Source organism: Furipterus horrens, unplaced genomic scaffold, assembly GCF_987537825.1.
Source record: "Furipterus horrens unplaced genomic scaffold, mFurHor1.1.pri manual_scaffold_3, whole genome shotgun sequence".
Classification (NCBI taxonomy): Eukaryota; Metazoa; Chordata; class Mammalia; order Chiroptera; family Furipteridae; genus Furipterus; species Furipterus horrens.
This window is the reverse complement of record NW_028327173.1, coordinates 70253918-70261456: the sequence shown is the minus strand read 5'-3', so window position 1 is coordinate 70261456 and position 7539 is coordinate 70253918. Positions and strand designations below refer to the sequence as shown.

The window sequence follows — 7539 nt, the reverse complement described above, 5'->3', positions numbered from 1 at the left end:
CCTCCCCTCCACACCCCCACTCTTATTAGGAATGTCTGGACCCAAGGGTAAGTAGGACGACGACCATGCTCAGCTTGAAGCAGATAGAAGAGCTCGAGACCTTCGCCCATTGTTCTCTAAAAGATTATAAAGGGTCTTAAGTCTGAGAGGGGGGATTGTTATTTTTTATTGTTATAAAAAATTAATTAATTAATTTAAAAAATAATAATATAGGAAAGGGAGAAACCAGAGAGTTTGTATGCGTGACCCATGGGCATGGGATGGGGCGGAGGTGAGGTTGCTGGGGGAGGGGGCTGCTGGGCAAAAGGGAGCAAAGGGGAAAAATATTGGAACTATTATGACAATATAATCAATAAAATATACTTTAAAAAAAAAAAGACCTTACATCATTTGCTCCTTCTCTCCTCCTACCCCCTAAAATTATTTTATCTTATTGCCTGCTACTCACCTGCACAGTGTACTCCACTGCAGCCAAAATTGCTTCCTTGCTAATCCTATAACACTCTCTACCTCACTTCTGCCTTGGAGCCTTTGCTTTAGCTGTTCCGTCTGCCTGGAAGGCTTCTGCTCCAGAATGGAATGGCTCACTTTCTCATTTTCTTCAGATATTTCGTGTGTGTTTGGGGGTGGGGGTATGTTTATTAAAGCTGGAGACAGTGAAACAAGGAAGGGCTTAGGATAGAAGAAGCAACAGGAGAGCCTAGATGGGGCTGCTTTAGCTCACTGAGAAGTCAGGGAAAAGGGGGCCTTGGAGACAGGTTCAGGGGGTTATCTCTAGGGGAGCTGCCACTGCCCATTGCTCCCCTGCTTGCAAGTCTCATGGGATCCCTTAGAGCAGCGGTTCTCAACCTGTGGGTCACGACCCCTTTGGGGTCAAATGACCCTTTCACAGGAGTCACCTAAGACCATCGGAAAACACATATATAATTACATATTGTTTTTGTGATTAATCACTATGCTTTAATTATGTTAAATTTGTAACAATGAAAATACATCCTGCATATCAGATATTTACATTACGATTCATAACAGTAGCAAAATTATAGTTGTGAAGTAGCAAGGAAAATAATTTTATGGTTGGGGGTCACCACAACATGAGGAACTGTATTAAAGGGTCGCGGCATTAGGAAGGTTGAGAACCACTGCCTTAAGAGTTTAGGAGATGTGTGGGGAAGAAGGGAAAGAAGAAGGGCAAGGGAATGGCACGGGCATGGTCCAGGAAGAGAGAACACACCCATTTTCTTCAGAGCTTGCTTCAACCATCGCTTTCTCAGTGAGATCTTTCATAGTTAGCTTATCTAAATTAAACATTACATACATACACACATACATGTATTTCTCATTTCCATTTCTGCTTTACTTTTGTTCTTAATTCTGATCACTAACATACTCTATGTTTGTATGTATTTTTCTTATTTGTTGTCTCCTTACGCTACTAGATTGTTAGCACCATCAGGATTTTTATTAGTTTTGTTCATGATGTGTTGCAAGTACTTAAAACATTGCCTGGCATATAGCAGACACTCAATAATTATTTGGTGAATGAATTATTTAATACATGTTTCGATTGTTCTGTTCTGTCACAGAAAGAAGGTATGTGCTTATGACCATATAATAGGAAAAAAGACATTTGAAATGAAGAACTGGCATAATAGTTTTTTTTTAAAAGATTTTATTTATTTTCAGAGAGCAGAAAGGAGGGAGATAGAGAGGGAGGGAAATATCAATGAGTGAGGTTGCCTCCTCACAACCCAGGCATATGCCCTGACCAGGAATTGAACCAGCAACCATTTGGTTGGCAGGTCCACACACTCAGTCCATGGAGCCACACCAGCCAGGGCACATAGCCTGTTTTTACATATACATCACCATCAGTAAGTTTACCTGGGAAGACCAACTTAGTGAGTCATAATTAAGAATAAGTAAATTTTCCTGGGTCAGTGTCTCGGTTGGTCAGAGCATCCTCTTGATATGCCAAGGTTGCAAGTTCAATCCCTAGTCAAAGCACATATAAGAATCAACAAATTAATGCATGAATAAGTGGAACAATAAATTAATGTTTCTCTCTCTCTATCTCTCTCCCTTCTCTCTAAAATCAATACATAAAAATTAAAATGAAAGAATAAGTAAATTTTAGGTGAGATATTCAAAAGTATTACTAATATGAGTTTCAGAAAAGAATGGTACTGGCGAAAGGCAGACTACTTCATAATTATTGAAGAAGCAGGTTTTGTAGTTGACAAAGCATAGAAAAAAGGTTTTGAGTCAAGTAACACATACACTAACTACAAAGGAGGCATACCTTGTAGTCCTAGTCTTATTTCCTTCTTATTCAATTTCATAGTTTCAAAATTTGACATTGGCCCTGGCTGGGTAGCTCAGTTGGTTAGACCATCATTCCAATACACCATGGCTGCTGGTTGGTGCTCCAGTCAGGGCATATGCAAGAATCAACCAATGAGTGCACAAACAAGTGGAACAACAAATTGATGTTTCTCCCTCTTTGTCTGTCTAAAATCAATAAAATAAAATAAAAATAATTCAAAATTTGGCCTTTTATTTGCATTTGAAATCAATATTTTTATTAGCTGCCTTTTCAACTCTTATATTTCCATATATGAAAAGAAAGTAAACATAAATAAGTTTTTAAATTATTTTAACAATAAATTACATGTTTACCCATAGGTATAAGCTTATTTACTTTAATAAATTATTTATTTTGGAAAGAGTATTAAATATAACTAAACATATGCTCCTCATATATAGCTTAAAGCATGAAAGATTCCAGTTTGGATGTGAATGAACATGTCCAGGAAAATATAACTTACCTTAATATAATTACCTCAAATAAGTATTACAAATAATTTTTGGAAGGTGGGCACTAAACATGGGCCCAATTTGTGAGGTCAGAGACCATAAATTTTATATAACACTACCACAAAGCTTAAGAACTTAATGAGCTTAAGAAAATCTGTAAGGTCCTGTCCCACGTCAAGATTTTTTAAATAGCAATATCACAGTGGAAAACACTAAGAGAAAGTTAATTTGCATCTAGAATGCTGACTCTATGTGACACAAAGAATTTCTGTCAGCAGTAAAAATATGTCAGGTACAGTAGAAAGTTATAGAAGATGTCTCTGTGTAATGGAGAGAGGTTCTCAGAAATTCTTAGCCCTCATGAGTCCAAAGGATGTCTATTGTTTGGCCTTGACTGTATTTTCAGGTGTCCCCTGAGAGGAGGAGCCATTATGGAGGAGTGTCTGTTTGCCCAAGTCTGGATTCCTAAAGGGCTGACAAGGGATGTTGGTGAGCCCACTACCCAAAATAAATGTGGAGCCTCAAACCCCAATGGGGCCTATGATTTCTATCCCAGAAGAAAATTAGGAACATATGGATTCCAACAATCCTTGACCGCTACAGGGATCAGTAATTTATTAATCCTGTCTCCTTTTTACTACCTCTCGTCTGTCTACTGTCCTTTCTTCCCTTAACGGGCTTTAAAGCTGTAGTCAGTCATGATAATCCCTTCTTGCAATCAACCCAAAACTCACTGCGTCCTTTTGTTTTCTCCAAATTCCATGCTAGACAAGATTATAACCTTTATTAAGTCCTTATTAAAGCTTATCTTTATTAAGTCTGTATCTACTCAGTGCCCTGGTAGCTCAGCGTGACTCAAAGAAAATGCTCAACTGCGCTGTGAGGTCTTCCTTTAAATTTGTGACCATGAACCTCAAGTGGGCAATTAGACTATTTTTTCAATTCATCGCTTTTCCACCACTGCGAACCCCACACTCCCTATCCATTTTTCCTGCTTTATTTTTCTTCATAGCACTTATAACCATCTGACACACATAATTGTTTACTATCTCTTCCTTGAATGGAAACCCAGAGAAGGGATTTCTGTCTTGTTTACTCCCTTATCCTTAGTACCTAGCACAGTATAGAACATAGCAGGTATTCAATTAATAGTGGCCTAATAATAAATAAATGGTTTACGCTTAAAGACCCACTCTTCACCAAAGGTGAGAATGGAGAGGATGAAGGTAAAGAGAGCAGAGAAATCCACTTGACAAAGTAAAATTAGAAGACAGTGCCATCAATTGGACCTAAAAAGCGGCCTGAAGTTAGTTCCCTGACATGGTTCTATATTTACTGCAGAAGAGACTATCTTGTACTAAAGAATGGTTTAGAAAGGTGGTCAAAAGGTATAAACCTCCAGTTACAAGATAAATAAATCAAATCATTATGTCGTACACATAAAAGAAATACAATGTTATATGTCAATTATATCTCAATTAAAAAAATAGTGACCCTTGAACATGGATTTGAATTGCGTGCGTCCACTTATATGTAGATTTTTATTTATTTTTTATTTTTTTATAGGGAGAACACAAATACAGTCCTCCACTATCACAAATTATGCAGTCAAGTTTCTCACATTTGGGGAAATCATGGGGTCAGCACATCTGGAGTGCAATGGATCAGCCTTGTCCTGGAAAAGTCACCTTTGTGATCATGGCATCTCCCCTGCCAGGTATATGTATATGTGGATTTAAAAAAATTTACAGATGCTCTGTATCCTGGGTTTTGCCTCTGAGGATTCAACGAACTATGGATCAATAACAGTATTTTTGATCTGCGGTTGGGAATCTGTGGACACAGAGGGCTGATGATATGCGTTGATCTATGCCATTTTATATAAGGGACTTGAGCATCCACGGATTTTGGTGTCCATGAGGGGTCTTGGAAGCAATCCCCTGTGGATACTGAGGGAAAACTGTACTAAGTTTGGGGGGAGTCAAAGTTATACTCAGATTCTTGACTGAGGTCCCTAGTTCCTGTGTTGTTTCAAGGATCAGCTGTATTAATAATAATAAAAGAATGAACAAGGGAGTTTCTAAATATTTGCTGGGATTGCCCAGCAATTTAAAAAGGCTACCACCTTTCAAATATTGTTGAAATTAGCAAAACTTTATGTATCTAAACCCCTAGTAATTGGCTGGAAATTTGCAAGCATATGCTCTATTGTATTGGAAAAGCAAACCAACCAAAGGAAAACTTAGGCATGGAACAATGACCTAGTCTTCTGGCTGGCTTCAGCAATTATAATCCATGTCAGGATCCCGTGGGTCTTTCCCATGACTAAATTCTTTGATCAGTACTAAAATAAGTGGTTCATAAGGAGGGAAGTACCCTCTGACAGAATCAGAGAAAAGAACCATGGTAGCAAAATTAGTTACAGTGTTTAAAACAAATTAAAAAGGAAAACAAGCCAATTTGTCAAAATAAAATTCTTTTATTGCTTATTCATTTGTTTCTTACGAGCCTATTAAATTTAGTGAATTCTGACCCCTTGTCCAGACCTAATAAATTCTAAAGATACACTTCTGTTAGAAAATTATACATTGCAACGCAACCACCTCTCAAATTGTTATTGATACATAGGTAAATTTTACAGTGTACACTAACACTCCAAAGATACATATAAGCATTAAAAGAATTTTATTTTCACAAATTGGAGCACAGCTCAAGAAATGGGGAAAATTCTTATTTGTTTTGGTTTGTAGTCCTTTAAATTCATTTTATTGTACTTTTGGAGATAATTATTGACAGATATATTTTTAATTATTGTTAATGGTTAAGAAGGATTTTCACTATATTTAAAAATTTAAAAGTTATATAGCTACAGTGTAAAACATAAAACCTTTATGTCTTTATTTATCTAGAAATGTTGATTGAGATTTGCAGATGAGTAAGAATCAATAATGCTTGTATTTCTTGATCCTAAGTTTTACCAGAAAATGAAGCAATTCAAATTATAAGTGAATTTTATTGTTTATTCATTTGTCTTGTGGGCTAACAGAATAAACAAATAATCTCTCAAAAGTACAATTAGGCGATGTCATATTCAGAGAAATAATTGTTAATGGTTCTTATTTGGAAAGCATGTGCCTTTCAGTCTATTTTCATCTGTGTTGTTGATGTCTATTTTATGAAAGAAAACCATAGAGATTCCTATGAGTTTATCTGAGCCAAATTGACAACATATGCCGGGGAAGCAAGATCTCAAAAGTTCCCAAGAATAACAGTTTTGCAGCTTCTTTTATGCATTTGAAATTAAGGAGAGAACAAAGGAAGATTACATGGAGATGAGAAAATCAAGGTGGGGACTGGATCACAGAATGGTCAACAGTTTAGGGGCTCTTTTGAGGGTGGTGATGGCTTATTTCAAAGGCATGTTAACCTCAGTGAAGAGAAACAATGGACAGGGTTTCCTTAAGGCAAAGCAACCTTTTACTAAAAAGTTCTATGCCAAATAAATAAATAAATAAATAAATAAATAACTAGTTGTATGGCTGGGTGTGATGTGACTACCCACCATCAACTGCCCAGTTAGGAATTTATGACCAGATCACCCTGTGAGGTTAATTTCCATAAACCTCCCCCCTTTTTTCATCCACAATGCTATACAATAATTGTTGAAAAATAGTCCTGTTATTTTCACAATAATTTATATAACAAATACCTGAGTATAGAATCTAATTGGTGAACCTACCTTTCTATACTTTTGGATGATATTCAAGTAACTCATTAAGGTCAATTTCTAAAAAATCTTAGTATACCAGATACTAAGGAGGTTTCAGCTTTAGGGTGTTGGATCATGTCCCTGGGATGTACCCATGCAAAAATGTCTGTCCTGGGAATGTAAGAAACCCCTCTTTACCCAGGCCCTGCAGGGCATTTTGTGCAAAATTAACAAGGTCAGTAGCATGAAGGACTCTGAAGCAGCTGAAACAGGGTTCTATAACCTTTTCCCAATATTAGCTCCCTTCCAGGCTAAGCGTCAGAGAAAGGACAACTAGAAATGAGGTGTACCCAGCTGGGAGGGCAAAAACAGAAAGACAAGGGACTAGAAGTTATAAGAGGGAAGGACAGTTCAACACACGAGAGGGAGTGAGGAAAGGAGAGGGATGTGATCAGAGAAAGCAAGCTTTGAGATTCTGGAGGTCATTCAGTTCTGAGACATGACCAGGTGTCCAAGGTGAGTGGGTGAACAGCAGTGGGAGAGAAAATCTCTGGAGTTTAGGAGATTGAGAAACTGGGAAGTAAGAGGGTCCTGCAAGAAGGTCTGTCTCTGAGGTTCTCCTTCTGGACATATTAATTCATATTTTTCCATCCACGTCTTCTCTGTCTCTAGTTTTTTCCAAGTTCACTAAATAAACAAAACCACTTAAAGTAACTGATGGTAGAAAGTCAGGCTTTGTATTAATACTCAACTCAACGTAGCATGAAATCTAGGTTGAAATCGCAGCAAATCAATGGATCAATTTGCCGCAAGCATTTCACCAGTGATTTGAGATATTTCACAGACAACAGTGTTAAGTAACAGGGAATTGCATAGTCATACAATTATTCTATGTTTGATTCTCTTTCACTTGCTCTTATTAAGCCCAGGAGAATATCTCAATTTAGTGCTGGTATATCCTGAACACAAGGCTCAGGAAACAGCATTCTGACGTAGAGATCCATAGACAACAC

General features: G+C 37.3%; 1 non-coding gene across 1 annotated transcript; it reads right to left on the bottom strand.

The window, feature by feature from the left end:
• Positions 1-4379: 4379 nt before the first annotated feature.
• Positions 4380-4542, bottom strand: LOC150015259 (U1 spliceosomal RNA). The gene has a single exon (XR_016510394.1). It is a non-coding gene; the product is annotated as a U1 spliceosomal RNA (small nuclear RNA).
• Positions 4543-7539: the final 2997 nt, after the last annotated feature.